The 8,795-nt window shown below is 45.8% G+C and overlaps 1 long non-coding RNA gene across 1 annotated transcript; it reads right to left on the bottom strand.

Moving 5' to 3' along the window:
* Positions 1-4,617: 4,617 nt before the first annotated feature.
* On the bottom strand, positions 4,618-7,198 carry LOC115320110. Its single transcript, XR_005715276.3, has 3 exons — positions 7,063-7,198; positions 5,920-6,120; positions 4,618-5,227 (listed from the first exon to the last, which is right to left on the bottom strand). It is a non-coding gene; the product is annotated as an uncharacterized LOC115320110 (long non-coding RNA).
* Positions 7,199-8,795: the final 1,597 nt, after the last annotated feature.

Below are 8,795 nucleotides of genomic sequence, written 5' to 3'. Positions count from 1 at the left end.
GTTGCGTGAAGAGCTGGCTCACATGTCCTGCATCCAAAAAAAAGTGGCATTGTGCGACAGAGTTTCCGAAAGATCAACGGGATCGGGACCAATGGCTGGCTGCAATTCCTGTAGAACATTTACGGGCACCTCGGAAAGCGGACGCTACCTGATTTATATGCTCCTTGCATTTTGTGGAAAGCGATTACATTGAGTTCGCAGGTGTCAAAACGGAAATCCCATACCATTTAATTCAGCTAAGTATCGTCCACAACATTTGTTTATTTTTTTGTTTGTTTCTTCAGTGATGATTGTAAAAAAAATAAAAAGATATGTAAACATCGGAAAATGTTTAAAAAAAAAAATAGCTTCATGGGGGATCGAACCCGGACCTACCGCATGTGAACCGGACGTCTTTCCCACTGAGCTACTGGGGCAACTCTTTTGTGGTGGATCTCTTTTCTTAGTAATAATCCAGCCGGTAAACTGTAAGTTGGAAAGTTTGCTGTCGATTTTTCTCTAGCAAAAGCACTCCCGGGTCGAAGACGGGAAGCACCACGCTTTGGGGACATTCGCACCTAGTAAAGAAATCGTACGCGTGCATATTCAACTCGAAGTAGACACGTCGTGCTTGACGTTTGCGCGAGCGATGTCTTTAGCCACGAGAAGGGAGCGACGGCTCGGCGACGTCTTCGTGCAAATCGGCTTGGTGGTCGGGCGTGTCGTACGGCATGAATACCAATTCTTTTGATCAGTCCCAAATTTCTTTTTTAACGGTAGACAGAAGTTGCCGGTACCCGCGAACGACAGTTCTGAAATAGAGGTCCCACGTCCGTCGTCCGCTGCCATCGCCGTCCCCGCGAGTCCCACGATACGCGAAACGACAAACGCACAGAATGCTTCCGGTTGTCTGTGGAACTTTTTTTTTCAATCAACGTATTTACAGCTTTTTAGAAGCCACAAAAAATGGGTTTCATAATTTTTTTCTATTTTTAATATTGAGTGTGTGCCTTCAGTGACCCACGACTTTGATTAAATTTGGTGGTCGCATCGATACCTTACAAAACGGCCCGTGACCGCGAAAAAGAGAGTGAGCGAGACTCGAACCGGCCAGTTCTTGATCGGCGGTTTTCCGGCGGAAAGAAACCGAATTTCAAGCCGCAAATTCTGTTCTGGGTAGTTGAGCTCTCATATGTCACGTACAACTAAAAACCTCGGCGAGCATAAATACCCTGTCAGTGTCCCTTTAACGCGCGCCTTAGTGTTACGTGTGCGACATAGTGGTCGTCCCCCACTGCAGTGGCGTGGACAGGGAGGAGGCTTTTGGGGCTTCAGCCCTCCCTCCCCTGGTCATAAAGATCCCAGCCTCCTCAGCCAGCCCCCCCCCCCCCCCCCCCCCCCCCCCCCCAAAAAAAAAAAATCTACGCATGGCACCGTGAAAGCGGTGAAAGTGGCAAGTTATTTTCTTCGACAAGGAAGGGCACATAGGGGTAAATTACCTTGCGGCGATTTTAGGGATTACTATGGTGCAGTATTTGCTTTAAAATGTCAGGGAAAAAAGTATATTTTGGCTTTTAAAAAGCTGCATCCAGTTAACATCTGCAACGATTTTTCGTGCAGCGAATTGCCCTATGACGAATCGGCCTATTCGACGAATGAACCGTCGACGATTTGTCCGAGACCCTCACCACATCATCTCAGCTGCGATCTACAACGCAGGACAACATTGCATTCCTATAGGACAGGGGTCTCAAGCACGCGGCCCGCGACTCGCTGGGACGTGGCCCGCAGGCAACCGGCTACGCGTTCCAATTCCTGTGCGCTGGAAATGGCATGCGCCATAGTGATCTCATCACGCCGATTCATTTCCGCTCGAAATGTAGCTCTGCCATTTTAACGTATTCACACAGTTTATACTTATCTGTGCTCATTTGCCCTTTGTTTCACTTTATTTTTTTGCTTCCCGGCTTTTTGTAATGTACAACAATTACGCTACTGCTGCAAGCGCGAACTATTCGTTTCAGGATACATCTCGGCTGCGCAAACTCTCGATCAGCAGGAGTAGTGATCAGCAGGAGTAGCGGCCCGAGCGCACCCTCCTTGCAAGAATGATCATGACCAAAGCACATTTCCAGTGAATGAGGGATGAGACGATGTGTCTTGCAACACAGTCTCATCCCAGATGAACCTTTTTGATCGTCAGATTCTCAGACATGAAAACTTAAGATAAAATAAAATTAAAATTGAAAATGATGAGCGAATGTTTACTTTCTACATACACATGAAAGCATTCATTTGGTGGCATTCACTAAGTTGTCTGTGCAATTGGTAACCACAACAGTTCCATATGTAAACACTTTTTGTGTCTGCATGTGCTTGTGTCGTGTAAACCAAACTGCACGGCGAACACGCACTGCTCAATAGCATTTGTTGTTTATTGAGGTTGGTTCTTGGCATTTGTTGCTTAAATGAGACCGTGGCTTACGAGTCCACAGAAATATACAAGAATGTAGGAAACATGCGCCGATACCACACCATTCGCAGATTGACATCCTTCGGCAAGCAGCAGAGTGTACTGAAAATACAACTAGTACCAAAGTCCATATCGTACAGCATACCACCTGAACCGGACTGATGCCTGCAGCCATCTAAAAGAGACTTTCTGAAGCTTAAGATGTGTGCGAAGGGACATTATCCACTCACGACAAAAAGCTGTGTATGTACATCTGAAGAAGAGTGTTATCATACACAGCACTTTCTATCGAAAACAGTAGTCCGAGCATTAATCGGACATACACTACTCCACAAACTAGTCCTACATTTTCTATTCAAACAATAATTGTGCTGTATTGTTCTTCATTTTTGTCTTATGTAGGTACCAAAAGGCCCACTTCTGGACTAGGAACTCAGTGCAGCGGGCCTAGGCACTTTCCGTGCCTCGACATGTGCTAGCAGCACAAGCCTGAATGATCAGCTGTGATGATCACTGGACTTGCACTGCAAAACTTGGCCCACCTGCAGAACGAGCCACTTTCCGCTCTACCAGTCCCACCCCCCACTGACGATGCTGAAGGCAGTCTCATCTCCCATCGACACCAGACCACGTGGACACATTCAACGGGGCATGGGTGCGGGCTCAACTCGTTGTGTGGTGTTTCCAGTAGGAACTGAATGCAGAGCATGTCCTTTTTAGCTTAAGTCACCGAAGAATCAAGTCACTGGCCATGTTAAAGCTCAAAATGCAATCGGGCCAGAAACAAATCAACCTTATACTATGGCCACACACTTTCTAATTTGAACCGAAACAAATTTGCCGGTTTCTCAGCTAGTTGGTCACCACAAATTGTTGCAATGTCTTTGTTCTACTCAGGTTCCCGCTGGACGACAGTGTTTGAAACTATGCTGGTGGTTGCTGTTTTATCAATCCTCCGAAAGAAGCAAGACCAACTTGCCCTCTTTGTTGTGGAAACTTTTTGCTCGAGAACAATTCAATATTTGTCATCACACAAAGCAGGATACAAAGAAAGTGAGAAGCTTCAGGTAATTACATTAAAATAACTCAAAATTTTGCAGTGTTCAGACTCGAGACTTTTCAGCGAGCTGTTCAGTGCACATTTGTTCGAAATAAACTTATACATGAGAATGTCTGAAATGACATCTTGCAGCTGTGACCCCATATGAAAAGTTTTCGGTTAGAATAAATATTACAATAGCGCAGCAATTCCTTGTGAGGACTCCTTCGGATGTTAGGCAGTCAAGGGTGTCCTACCTAACAGTTACTTACACAAGCATGCGGAGCCCATGCACTCAAACTGATGGCATCACACTATATTACTGAATGCGAGCATGAATGAGGTGAGCACCGTACCAGGGTTTAGCTGGAACCGCTGCTCAATTACTGTATCACTGTGTGGCCAGCTGCAAACTTGGGGCCCAATTGCTACGTCGGCACTGTAGTAGTGTGCAGTGAAAAGGCAGTGAAGTCAAATTTGGGGGTTTTACGTGCCAAACCAACGACAGGCATCTGGCACGCCCCAGCAGAGAACTGAGGGTTAATTTTGACCACCTGGGGATCTTTGGACAAGCAACCAAAAGCTCTGTGACACGGCGCCACCTCCGCAATGAAAAGGCAGTGGGCAAGCCTCGTCAATGTGGTGTCGACTTTACTCTGGTAGGCGGTACAAGTTCACAGAGGATTGCGAGGCACAAACCCCTGGACAGGAAATGAGACGTCTTAATGAAAACTATGGCAAAACTCAGTGACAACAGCATTTAATGAACGAGGCTGCACATGGACTACACACTAATAAAAGAGACATTACATAAATAATAGTGGCAATGTTTAGGAAACACCTGGCTGTACATTCAAACAGATTCCTAATATCCATCAAGGGGATCGGTGGTCGACTGCATTAACGGATCACAGCTTGGAGCACGTGGAGTGAAAGCTCGCACAGCTGAACATAGGAATCTTGAGTTCAATCTCTGCTTCTGCCTGTATCGATGTGGATGAACATTGTAACAGCATGCAGTTGTGTATCACTACTGTGATTTAAGTTAAAGACCCCAGGATAGCTGTGGTACGACACTGGCTGAATATCTCGTCTACAGTGGAGATAAGTTGCTCACTGGGGCTGACTAACTTCCCGTTGTCTAAACATACAAACAATGTAATTAGTAAGAAAAAAATACTCTGTTACTTTCTAAGTTTCAAAGGAATAGATTTAAAGCTGACGTAACTGCCCTTTTGCATAAAATGTTCACTACAAATAGCAAATCGAGAAACAAGTTAAAAAAATGCTAGGCTTTAACAAACGAGATACGGTCAATACTTGTAACAACTTCAGGTCAGAGATAAAATGAAGCAAGTTACAGACCTTAAAAAAGCATTCTTAAACACAAAAGAGAATGGTAATTACTAAAGAGGAAGATGAAACAAATCGAATAAATCAGCCTACTGTTGTGGCTGGACCCCGAGAACAAGCAGTTGTTGCAGCGTGATTAGTTTGTTGAGCTGAAGTAGCTCAAGCTCGACCTGGGCCTGCGTCTGTTAATAGGCAACCTGACACTGATGTAGCTCCACCTGCAGCAGGTGTAGCTCCTCCAGTCGGTGCAACCTTTAGTTGTCTTCACTCGGACAATCACACGTGGCGGCTGAGGAGGTAGAGGAGCTGGGGCTTGGTTGGTGACGCAGCAACCGCAACCTCCATGATGCCACCCCAGTCCAGCAGCGGTGAGGCAGGTGAATCTAGGCAAGCACAACACATTGACGCCGAGTGTTACAGGCACGGTGAAGACACCGGAGAACTGGTAGAAACTGTTACAACAACCCCATTACAGAAATGTTAAATGCCAACTGTTGGTAAACATGAAAGTTTTCCTTCCTTGTTCTGACCCTTTCCTTTCCGTGATACTGTCAGTAGCGGCAGGGCAGACTCCAAATGGTGATGTAAAAATTAAATAGTGCAAAGGTTAGACAAAGGACAGAACTTGTAGACAGGACAAGCGCTAGCGCTTGTCCTATCTACATGATCTGTCCTTTGTCTAACCTTTGTGCTATTTAATTTTTACATCATGCATATCCAACTAGCACACCTCAATATCTTAGTCCAAATGGTGATACCGTCAAAAGAAACAGCGCTGTTATCTCAGACCTTGTTGGCCCTCGGGCACACGTGTGGTGTATTTGTCAATAAGCATGTCATTATCCAGACCCAAGGAATTTACCGTGTTCCTACGTGGCACCCCTAATAAGTCGCATTCATGAAAATGTGGCTCATTGTCACAGTTTTTAGCGTTCCTACGAGACAGTATGCCAAAATCGAAATAATAAACGGAAGAGCATAGACAGATTTTTTTATAAATAAACATTGGAAGCTGTGTGATCAAGTAGCAACCAACCTCCATGGGTACGTAGCAAATGCAATCGAAAACTTTTACCAGGCATCATGCCAGTCGTCATGCTCGTCCACTGTGGCTTCGGGAAAGGCGGCTGGCAGCATTGAGAGCACCGGCCAACCAGCGCGGGCGCTGCCACTGTTGTACGGGCTTGGCAGCCGCATTGCCATGTGGGACACCAGTGCCCCCACAAGATGGAGGGACGGGCCCATTGTTCAGCGGGTGTGATACCAGTGCCCCCTCCTGCAATGAAAGGCCAAAGAATATCCTGTGACAGCATCCATGAGTTGAGATGTACAAAGCACAACGCAGAAAGAAAAACAAATCGTACTACAACTTATGCGGTACAATTTGTTGTTCGACACTTAACTGCAAGAAATAAATGCGAAACAAGTGATGTCATACCTGTGCTGTTTCTTGATATGCATGGAAAATACTGGAGTAGCTTAATGTGATCATCGACAACAGTTGTACTGTAGACACAACTTTTCAAATCAATAATGTATACTTCTACCCATATGAAATTTGTGCCAGCTTAATCATGCCAGTACAATGCGCTGGTTAACCTAGGAAATAAATGACAATGGTTGCACACTAACATGGACACCTGAAAAAAGGCATCTGTCAACAACTGGACTCCAGCACATCTCATGTACGCATAATGGCATTTCTTCGGAGGTTAAAATTAAGAAATGAGAGCTGGTAGTCAATTAAACCTGCACAAGATTTTTTTTTTCTTCAAAAGATTAGCACACAAGGAGATGAGGTGCTAGGTCCAATTGACATAGTGGAAACTCCTACTTAGCGTAACTTCTACGTGCACTAGTGTCAGTTTCGTGCGTCGCGTTTTTTTTTGTTTTTTTTTTTTATACGTCCAGGTTGCCTCTCTAATCTCAAGAAAGGGGCCGGAGGCTAAGGTAGTGTGGCGCAACCAGAATGTTCGCAGCGTAATTTTCGCTTGGATATAGCACAACACGCAAAGTTGTCCAAGTCGGCACAAGAATCACCAAAGATAGCGCCAATTCACCGTGACTGCCCACCTACGGCCTCGACAGTAACGTGCTTGACTAGCTGCAGGTGGCCACAGCAAAGTCGCTTCCAGAGTTATTTAGTACATACGTCCTGTCATGTGATTTTGCGAACCCGTTGCGTTATTCTGCCCAAATATAAAAATTGCTTACACACCTGTTGCGTGGATGCCCCGATTCTTCTCGGAGTCTGTTTTCTTCCACTTGGGTTTACCGTTGTCCCAACACTCGTGGGCGGACATGCGGCTGGCGCTTATACTTGGTGCAGACTCTTCTACGCGTCAATTTTAGCTTCTTTCGGGGAGTTGTTAGTAGAACGACGAAGAAGCTCCCCTCCTTCGTGGAACCACTCGCCCCTTCTTGTCACCTTCGTTGAACGACATCGTTCTTGGGCAAGGCACTCTAGTAGGACTCTGAAGAAAGAGGAAGGGTGAAAATGCTCGTTCTAGGCGGTGACAGCGAAGCAGATAAGCGGTGAGACGAGGTGAGACGGCGAAGAACGGGCGAGACGCAGAGACGAACGACGGTAGCGAGCTACAGCTGCCTCTACGACGCAAAAGCTGGAGAGCGGCCACCACCGTTGCCAGACTGGAGAACGCTTGTGGCTGTTTGTCCGAAAACCGGCCGCAACGCATAAAACATGCGCGCTGCGAAGCAGAAATCTTTCAGACTCCCAATTCAATGTTAGTAAAATGTGTCCCTTCAAATAAAATGAACTAATATGCTCATAATTCACACCACAATATTGTTTTCAACTTCGTTTTTTACTACAACCTCGTAACCAGACGCCTTTCACGTCTCCTCGAGTTTCCTCGAGTGGGGGAAGTGTTCTCGAGGAGCTCCTCAGCCGAGGAAACGCCGAGGCGCGTCTGTGAAGCCCAGTGTTGCCAGGTCTACTGATTTATCAGTAGATCTACTGATTTCGTTCCGGGTCTACTGATTCACTGAAAAAGAAGAAAATCTACTGACTTTCTTTTAGTAAACATATTAAAAATTTATTATTTGGCCCCTTCAGTTCCCAGGGTCGCCCACCAAAGGAAACTCGTATTCTCCCAGAATTAAAAACGAAGCACTGGCTAGACGGCCCAGAAACCCAACCTATTCGAGCGACTTAACCGTATATTCATATCTATTCATCCAGAGCAGGTTCGACCAACGTTGGGTTCGACGGTGACATCCGGGCCAGAGCCATATATGGAAGAGTTTGGCCAGCCTATGATCTCGCAACCGTAACGTCTATTTCCGAGTGAGCCAATCAGCCTGTGGCGCAGAGAGAGAGGCGTGAGCGCATGCGCGTGAAATCTCGGCTGCTCCCAGCTGAGCGGGGAGGTCCGCCATTTTCATTCATTCGCCCGGAGGAATGCAAGGGATTGACATCCAAATTTCGGTTCTTAATTTTTATTTGGTAGGTTCGGCAAGAATATAATATAATGTTATTCCTCGGTAACTTAAAAAGCTAACGAATTAAGTTTCTCCATGTTCGAACGCAAGCTTTGAGTCAGGCGAAAAAGAAATAAGCCCGTAGCAGACGACGTGTATCCTCGACAGTGCTCCGCGCCGACAGCGTTGCGTCAAAAACGTTCCACAGCCCAGAAAGGAAGGATGGCAGCTTGCAGAGGACATAAAATGGACATGCACGCGCGCACTTGCTGGAACGTCTTGTTTTATTTTCGTTTCAATAATAGGGACAGGTGGATGTCTGACCGTCGCCCTCATCTGTTGATCCCAAAAGTGGCTCAGTCTCGATTTCAACGAATAATCCTCGAAATCGCAACACTAGTCAATGCTGATAAAAAATATATAAATAAATATATTCACGGTGCCATTTTACTTTGTTTTTCATAAAGAATTACTCGAGAACTGGTCTTGTTTTTTTTCATATTTTATTTG

Source organism: Ixodes scapularis, unplaced genomic scaffold (assembly GCF_016920785.2).
Source record: "Ixodes scapularis isolate PalLabHiFi unplaced genomic scaffold, ASM1692078v2 PGA_scaffold9__187_contigs__length_104089568, whole genome shotgun sequence".
Taxonomy (NCBI): Eukaryota; Metazoa; Arthropoda; class Arachnida; order Ixodida; family Ixodidae; genus Ixodes; species Ixodes scapularis.
Note: the sequence above shows the minus strand (reverse complement) of the source record. Positions and strands in the feature narration are given on the sequence as shown.